The sequence below is a fragment of the Brienomyrus brachyistius genome, chromosome 20 (genome assembly GCF_023856365.1).
Source record: "Brienomyrus brachyistius isolate T26 chromosome 20, BBRACH_0.4, whole genome shotgun sequence".
Taxonomy (NCBI): Eukaryota; Metazoa; Chordata; class Actinopteri; order Osteoglossiformes; family Mormyridae; genus Brienomyrus; species Brienomyrus brachyistius.
In genome coordinates this window covers 4,416,120-4,425,150 of record NC_064552.1, presented here as the reverse complement: position 1 = coordinate 4,425,150, position 9,031 = coordinate 4,416,120, and positions in this window count along the sequence as shown.

Below are 9,031 nucleotides of genomic sequence, written 5' to 3'. Positions count from 1 at the left end.
CTGCTCTTACTGGTCGATTTGGCTCCTGTGCATCCACACCCCCCACACCACCCGTTCCTACGGTTACCATGCCCCTGAGCATTTCACCCCCGACCTCTATATTTGGGTTGCATTTCATTGCCAATCTCTGTCTCCCCCGAGCCCTTGTCTGATTGGTCAATGGACTGCGTCTCCCTGGGAGATAAACGTCACCCACTCCTGGGGGCAGCACGCGAGGCCGAGGTGGGCGGGGCCCCCGCGGGGGTGATCGGGCCCCAGGAAATGGTGGCCACACTGGGGCCACACAAAGGCCACACTTCAGAAGCCCAGATCTCATTCCTTTGAATGCCAGTTTCATAAGATGAGGCAATTAAAGTTGAGGGCCATCTGGCGCAATTAGAACACGGCAGCTGGATTCCACTGCGCCACATTCTGCGGAACCGGATCCTCCCCGGGGGGGGGGGGGGGGGGGGGGGGTTGCCATGAACTGCAGTGAGGTGCATGGGGGCATGGCTGTCCATCACGTGATTGGGACCGTTAAATCCTCATGCATGCCTGCAAATAACCGAGTGAGTCTACATTATAGCATGCGACCTGCGATTGCGGACCACGCCTGCCAGCTGCACCGGTCTTCCTTCCTTTGTTTTTCACCAGCTCGCAAGGAATGCGTGCTTCCTGAGAGCCCAACGGCGCATGCTTCTAATTATAAATGTGAGGCAATGCGGCAGGGGAGGAACGTGGCAGGCGAGGAACGCGGTGGGCAGTTTGCCCTTGAAAGGCCATGGATTCGGACTCCAACATGCCGGGACACCCAGGTTTGATCTCAGTAGAAGCTGATAGTGATGCCTGGCGTCTGGTAGCCTTTCCATTACGCCACAGCTGCACTGTAGTAACTTAATCAAGTGATTTTGTCACTTGCCACCAGGGGGAGCAGTGGTTAAAGGAAGGCCATAGTATTACCATTAAGAAAGGCTATTGGTTCATTAAATACCTTACAGATCAGGTAGGAGAAATGAACAGATTTATTGGCTGAACAGGCATAGATCTGGTTTCGAGGAGCAGGAAGTGGTCACGTGTCAATCGGCACCGACTGCAACTCTTGGCGGGGGGCCGGGGGAAAAGCTTGCCAAGCTGGTGGTTACCAGTGCTCAAGTGAGCTGAGCGAGGGGGGTGGGGGGCTCGTGGTAAGTGTGGATGCCAGCGGATCAATCTGTAGACAAGATTTTATAAGTTTAGCAGTTTTATTTTTCATGAGGCAGGGCAGGTGGCCCAAGCGTATGACTGGGTGGGCCAGGCTTGTGATTAAGTTTGTTAGGTCCATCCCCCCCCCCGTGTAGTCGGACCTGGTGTGGACAGGCTACCTGAAGCCCGAGTGTGTATGTGTTACAGGGAGTAGTATCTGTATAGATGACGTTCGTCTACCTGGGCCTGTTTCATAAAGTAAGCATAATGTAACCGTAGGATAACAATGCCCCATACTGGAATCTTTTGTTGAAATAGTCATTTGCTGCAATGCATCATGGGAGCATTCTTTGGATACCACGAGATTAAACACGGTGGTGCAGATGGATAATCAGTTCTAAACCCTGCAGTGTGTGGAGTCCCAGCTCAGACAATCTGATGATGAAAGAGGACTTTTCTATGGGCCAGAATGGAAGCCTTAGGAGATTAAGCAAAGAATGTATGAGAGCTTTACTGCTGTGGCCGCTAGCATGTCCTTTTTGTCTGTGTGAGGCTGCCGTAGTCTTATTCCTTCCCATGATTCCTTGTATGAAGGGATCCAGCTTCCTGTCAGTGTTGCTCTCATCCATGTGCCCCTCCATTCCCTGATAGTTGCCCTGCTTCCTGTTTTGGGGAACCCTGCTCCCCTAAGGGACACTTATTAAATCCAAACTATAGATACCCCCACCCACGAATCCACTATCCCTACCCAACCGACAACACCCCTGCCACCATGTCCTAGAGGGTCAACCTTTGATGGTCCCCAGCTCCCCTTGCAGGTCACCTCAATTGTGCTAGTGGGTGGGGGTACAAGCTACAAGTGATGCCCCCCAGTTCCGAATGGGGTCAGAGGGTAAATTAGGCTGGAGCCCTGTCTGACAGCAGAGTTACGAATGCGCCCGAGTAACTTTCCATATGTGCGCACAAGCAACTAAAGGCGGGCTTATTAAAACAGGGGTCTGTCCCACGGGACCCGTAAGCGCATGCTGGGGTGTGACAGGCTCCAAACCCCAAGGGCAGAGTTAGCAAAACCCAGTCTGGACACTTTAGAGCCAAAAACCTTTTTGCTTATCAGGAATTTTAATTGTCATCCTCAAAATTCGCGGTTTTCACGCTAATAGGGACGCGTAGCGGAATCCTTACCGACTCTTAGCGGAATCCTTACCCGTCTTGGGTAATCGGCTTGTCCGGCAGCACAGAGTCACGCCTCTGGCCATTTGGTGGCGGTTTTACGGCCTGGGACAGGGGGTGCTGACTTCCAGTCTGTCTGAAATGCCCCCCCCCTGATATTTTACAGCCCTAGGTCACCTGAAGCGGTATTTCACCCCCCTGGCCCGCAGCCTCTTACATAACACGTCTGGCTGGTCGCTACGGCAGCCTAAATCAGACGGGGGCGGCGTGCCCTGACGCGTTTACGGCACCCGAGTCACCGCCGACATCCGCACGGTTCCTGCCAGCTCCCGCCCTCTCTGCACATTTAACGTGCCCGTCTGGCTTTTTAAATCCAAAACGTAGCAACCCCGCTTCACCCCCCCCACTCACTTTTACAGGGTCACAAATGACTGAAATCTTAAAGAAGGAACTGACGGAAGGTACCTTGGTTAAAGGAATGAAAGAAGCCAATGGAGGTCGCAGTGCATGCTGGGTAGTCTTACCAGAGTCTTGGAATTTCAGCAAATAAAATCATGGTTACAGGTTGTTGGCGTTGGAGGCAGCTTATATCCTCTACCTGAAATGACACCCCCCACAAAACCCCAACTCTCTTCGGTAGCATAAAATTAAATAAAAATTGGAAAAGTCAGGGGAAAGACCCCACTACTGAGGGGTGTCCTGCGGGGCCGAGCGACGCCCCACATGCCCGGCACTGTGCTGATTCAGTAATTACCCTGCCCCATAAAAGCTGAAGTCTCGCCTCACACGGCGACCTGGCAGGGGCTACTGGGCGAGGGGCGCACTGTCGCTGCAGGAAACGCAGCACAGCCGTCCGCCTACATCACAGCATAGATATATCGCAGAAGCACAGATAAGCTAAAAGTGTATACTTTGCTGCAATTGTAAATATAGAAGAAAGAGAATTACGATGACTGCATATGACTATTCCTGGGTGAAGTGCTATGTGCTTCTTCTGGAAGACCATCTCCAAATTCATTCTGCTTGCATTCGTCTTGACTGGGGGAAGTCAGCAAACAAACAGGGTGGTAGGTACCCCAGGCCCCCCCCCTGCAGTGCCCCTGTCTGCAGCCCTTAAACAGCTCGTGGCTGTCAGGTCCCCGCGTCTGCATTTTATAAAATCCTCAGCTCCGTACCGGACGACCGTGACGAAATGAAACCTTACAGGTTTTGGCGAAGGCCATGTGTGAATTTTAATGCCACGTGACAGATTCTGGATCACTTCAGCTGGGTCAGAAATGAGTGAAATGTTAAGGAGAAAACTGTCGTAAGGTAACTAGGGAAAAGAGACAGCCTTGAGTGGCTGCACTGCATGCTGGGAAGTCCTACAGAGCCTTGGGATTTTAGCGTATGACAACGGAATTACACAGCACACGCACTGCAGATAGCCTATATCAAAATTATATTAATAAACCTACTAAACTTCAATTCTAGTAAATACTGAATAAAACTTAAAAACTTGTAAACGATATAAATTTCTAGAACACAATTAGACAGAGCTTAGGTTAAGGTAGAGCAGACGTCCAGACGTCACGTAAGCGAAGCCAAGTCACAATCCAGCTGAAACCGCAAATAAAAAGTACTCAGATTATTTTTTCCTGTTAATTCAGTTATGAAAAGAAGAAATCCTCAGAAGACCTGAGATTTTCATCTTGTAAAATAAGACACTTAATATGGCGCCAAAGATAATCAAACTTTAAACAATGGCAGAAAAAAAAAACCTTGAATAAAATTACTATTTGAAATGTCGCCCAGTCTGGAAAGACGCCATTCCGTCCAGTTATCAGACTATGACTTTCAGGATTCCTGTAGCATAAAACCAGTTACAGTGATTAATTAAAACAGGTAGTATTAATATGGGACAGACATGGCCGAGTTGATTCAAGAGGCCTCTCTGCCCGGAAATTAAAGGTCCGTGTGTGTGCAGGTCTCTGTATACCACAGGACCGGGGAGATATGACCAAATAAATTGAAAAGAGGCATTAGACTCGGCTTCCTTCTTTGGGGGGGGCTCTGACAAAGCCTCTCAACATAAAAGGCTGTAAAACTGGCAGAACAATTTTCAATAAGCGGACATATTATGGGGGGGATGCAGACAAAGACACAAGGCCATTGTTATGTAGTCAGTGCCCCTGAGTGTGATTTATCCAAGTCCCTAATGAGACTGGAAGTCCCTTATAGAAAATGGGTGGGAAGCCAATTCCCCCTCCAGCGATAACCATCTAAATGTGTTCAGGGAGGATAGTTTAATGCTCATTTTTTCCCTAAATATAGTAACACACCAAACATTAAGCTGCTGTTTACCAGTCCAGGCCTCCTGCAGCGCGTTGACGCTCTCTGTCCGCTGCCATCGCACCTCAGTCTGCTGCTGGGTTCATGGTCGGTGCCTGCAGATGTTCAGGGGAGCTTCGAGTAGATTCGGGTCCACACTCTTAGGCGTCTTAGACGCTGAGGACATGGTCGGCTGGATGTCCTCTTGGTGAGACACCAAGACACCCCTGTCTCAACCCCTGAACACAGAGCACTGCTGTTTGTGGCAAACTCACCTGGGGTTTGGCATGGGGGGAGGGGGGCTGGGTCACAGACTGATTACAGTGGTGTTATGGAATATTATTTAGCACTATATAACGTAGAATACAAGTATTATGATAGTATTAAAAAGTATGCCAAATATCCATGATGTAATCATTATAATGTAGTCAACACAATGTAATCAACTGAGTATGTATTTGCACTTTTTATTAGTCTGAGATTCTGTTAGCTACTTTATGTTAGTCCTGAATCTATGAATATTCACTTTTATTAGCGTATATTTTATCAGTATGTTAAAAGACAAATATATTATCGACCTTTTAGTTAGACAATGTGTAACAGGCTGAAACTGCCAAGGTTTACTGCTGAAGGAAGGGATTCGCCTGAGTTCACCAGAAGTTCACGGCTGAGCATTTTTAAAAAACCAAGTGGAGATGGTGACACCACCATTATGTTCGGCCGAGGGACCAAACGGTAAAAGAAATGACTGAGAAAATTATCACCTAGGGGTGTGGATCAAGGGAAAAAACAATGATTGTGAATGGCTGAAGGAATGATGATGATGATGACGAGATATTGTTAAATGATAAGAACTTGTATAAAAATTGGTGTAAAACAGTAATGGACACACATTACGTGTCCGGCCTTGGTTGTAACTTCATTGTTGCAATAAAGACTGAATTCTGGATACTGCACAAGCGGACCTCTGACTTCTGATTTGGGGGGGAAGGAGAAAAAACCACGACAGTGTCTGGGAAGGAAGATCATTCCTGCGGTCAGAAAGGCTTGTCCCCCCTCCCACTTGCATTGATCATAACACATTATATATCCACTCAGGGTAGCCACTGAACAAACTACCTAACCATGACTTACATACATGCTACTTCATTAATAACGTCTATTGCGGTTGTGGTCAGTACTACCAGACAATTAATTAAACTCCTTCCTTTAATCCTGTGGATGATATTACCATCATGAGGCTTAATGAGGGCAACCACTAACCCACAGAGACTTCAGCTTTAGGCTCAAATTCCTGAGGTTCATGGCATCAATCCAACCAGTCAGGCTTGGCTGGACATTGAACCCAGATCTTCCACAACACATGTATTGGCCCCTAGGGGGCGCCACAGCCATCTCCCGGAGCCAGTGCAGGGCCCAGTAGGCTGCTCCGCAGAGGCAGCGGGCTCCGCTACGCGTCTGTACCGTCGGATACGGGCCGCCCACAGCGAGGGCTTCCCCTGTCATGCCGTCGACACTCTTGGGGGTGCAGATGTAATGCGATCCTGCTGGGGGCAGCGATCTGCCGGAGTTTTTTTTTTTTTTTTTTAATTCTGCAGATTGCTAGCAGATGCAGGGTGGAGGCCGGTGGTGTAAGGGTGGTACCATCATCCAAGTTAAACATTTACACTCTGCGATTCGGGCCCGGGACACTCATTGTGCGAGGCGTTGATGGTGCTGCCCACCCCAGGTCCGACACCGCAGCCACATCTGCCCCTGAACCGCCAGGGCCGGGAACATCAGTGACCCACAAACCCTGGGAGCTTCTACTCCTCTCTCTGACATCCGTCACTGTCAGCACCTGCAGAATCCAAATACTAAAACTAACAACCATGTAGCCCTTTGATTGTAGCATAGCTTTCTAGAGTCGCGAATTGAAAAGAGATGATGATTCTTGGTGTGGAGTTTGGCCAGTGAAACAAAGAGCTGAGGAAGGCGGTGAGCTTCTCCTGCCATTAATCAGAAGCTATCCTCCGTGGCTGAATGGGGGGGGGGGTCAGAAATATTTCACTGAGGCGTGACTGGGTTTGGTTCTGGAAAGGCAAACCCAGAAGCAACTTAGCACCAAGGCAGATAATGTCAGGAATGAGACAGTAAGTGGTCATCTACATCGCCGGATGAGTTGACTGGCGCTCCATCCATCCATCCATCCATCCAGTTTGGGTGATCACAATGATGCCAGGATGCACAGGACAGGGGGCGGAGGGCAGGCCCTCCCTTCAAAAAAATTCCCATTTAATTTGCCAAAGTAATTTAGGTTAAGTGACCTTCTCAAGGACAGCAAGGGGAGAACTTTCCGCTTCTCGGAGGTGACTTATAGATGCCACAGGTCTCGCTTTTACCTCATTACGGGGTTTGAGCTGAGGGCAGCCGGGATTAAGAAGGGATTCCACCGGCTCAGCAGTCAAAGTGCTCGCTGGGGTCTGTGCAGTTTCAGCTCTCCAGTGTTTGGTCCCCATTCACTGATTGATACACCTGTCTGGACCCATCGGGAAGTACTGCCGTGTCCCTCTCCAGCCATCCATGCAAAGCGACAGCCTTTCGTTACACACCCCCCCACACAGATTCCCGTGTTTTCCTTGTGCGGGCACCACCCGGAGCTCCATGCTGCTGCTGGGCCCCCCAGCAGTCAATAAATCCTGGGTTCCTCACACAGCAGTGGTGACAGCCCCCCCAGAGGCACACAACCCCCCCCCCCGCGCGCAGCACGGCCCCACGAGCGATTAGGTGCTGCTGACGAGGCCCGTCACCAAAAAAAAAAAAAAAAACCCAAATACAAAGCTGGAGGGGGGGGGGCTTTTCAGAGCCCAACTCCAGCTAACAAGTTCCAAACAGAGTCCAGTACCAGTATTCTCCAGAACATTATTTGGGGTGTTCTATCTTATGGGCAGCTGAGAAATCATCTTCTTGCTCTGGTTCTCTTTGCTGGGGGGGGGGGGGGGTTGGTTTCTGTGTTTTTCACGTGCCCTTGCTCTGCCCCCCACCTGTATATATCAAAATGACAACAAAAACAGCCAACGGGCCCTGTCCTGGGTTGGCCATGCCCCCCCCCCAGCTTCTATGGATCAGATACTGCCCCCTTCCAAAGTGTAGGAGGATAGCGGGGGCAAGGCGGACACTGTGCAGGCCCACCTAACGCACTCCATAAATTACTGACCCCCCATTGGTTTGCAAGTGCTAAGTGACAGCAGATTGATAGGTGTGTGGACCAATGACGGGACACCTGCCATCCGTCCTCACCTGCCTGGCCGATAAGGAGCAGCTTATAGTGTTAACGGGATAATTTAGACTGCAAAAAAAAAAAAAAAAAAAAAAAACTACCTACTTTCCACAGCAGTACCATTCTTTCACCAGCTTAATTTTTTTTAGAATATAAATACTTTTGAAAATAAATACTGCGTGTTGTAATTGCTAATGTACCATAAGAGCTGCAAAATAGTTTCCAAAAAAAAAAAAAATCTAAAGGAAATAGCGAACAAAACACTTTGGCCAGAATTTGCCACGGCCGATTACGTAAACATTGTCAGTCTGGGGAATCGCATCAATCATGCTTTGTCAGGCAAGGGGCAAATGTTGTTTGAGATATCCCGGAGTCTCTCATGAGAAAGCTGTGAATTCATCTCAGTCAGACTGAAGATACTATTATCCACACGCACCTCATAACCCAGGCGTTAAACAGCACAAAACGAGATGAGATTTAGATTCCTCAAAAGATCAAGATAAAAGAAAATGAGAGGGGGGTGAGGGAGAGCCGCTTGGCGCACCCAGCCCGTCTGCGTTCAGCGTCTGTGATGACAGCTTGGCGTGGAGTGAATCATCGTCTCCCTGATTCAAATCCGGACACTCTTGGGAGGTGCGGTCATCTTATACACCCAACGTCCATAACAATATCATAGTTCATTCAGTACCCCGGCATACTGGAAATGAGGGTTAAATTAAGGGATTTGCTTGTTCCTGTGATCATGGCGTTGGTTTCCTTGAGGGAGAACTTCATGGAAAGCCAGATAAGGTCACTCACAAACACGCGCACGCAAAAACACACACCCTTCGTCCTTGCAGTGGAAACCCAAGGCAAATTCTGCGCAGTGTTACTGTGACTGGCGCACTGCTGCAGTGAAGACAGAATGAATTTGGAAGATCATGTTATACGTTCATTGGTATATTGGGGGTGTCATCCAGAAACCGCTTTATGGCTCTGCCCCAGCGTTAACGTCTAACGGTGCTTTCATTAGGGCCGTTGAACAAATAATTTTTGGATGTTAAATACAATGAAAGGAAACGCATTTCAGTTCAGTTACAAATGTAACCGTGGAAATTAAAGAACCGAATATCAGTCTTCATTTATGAATAC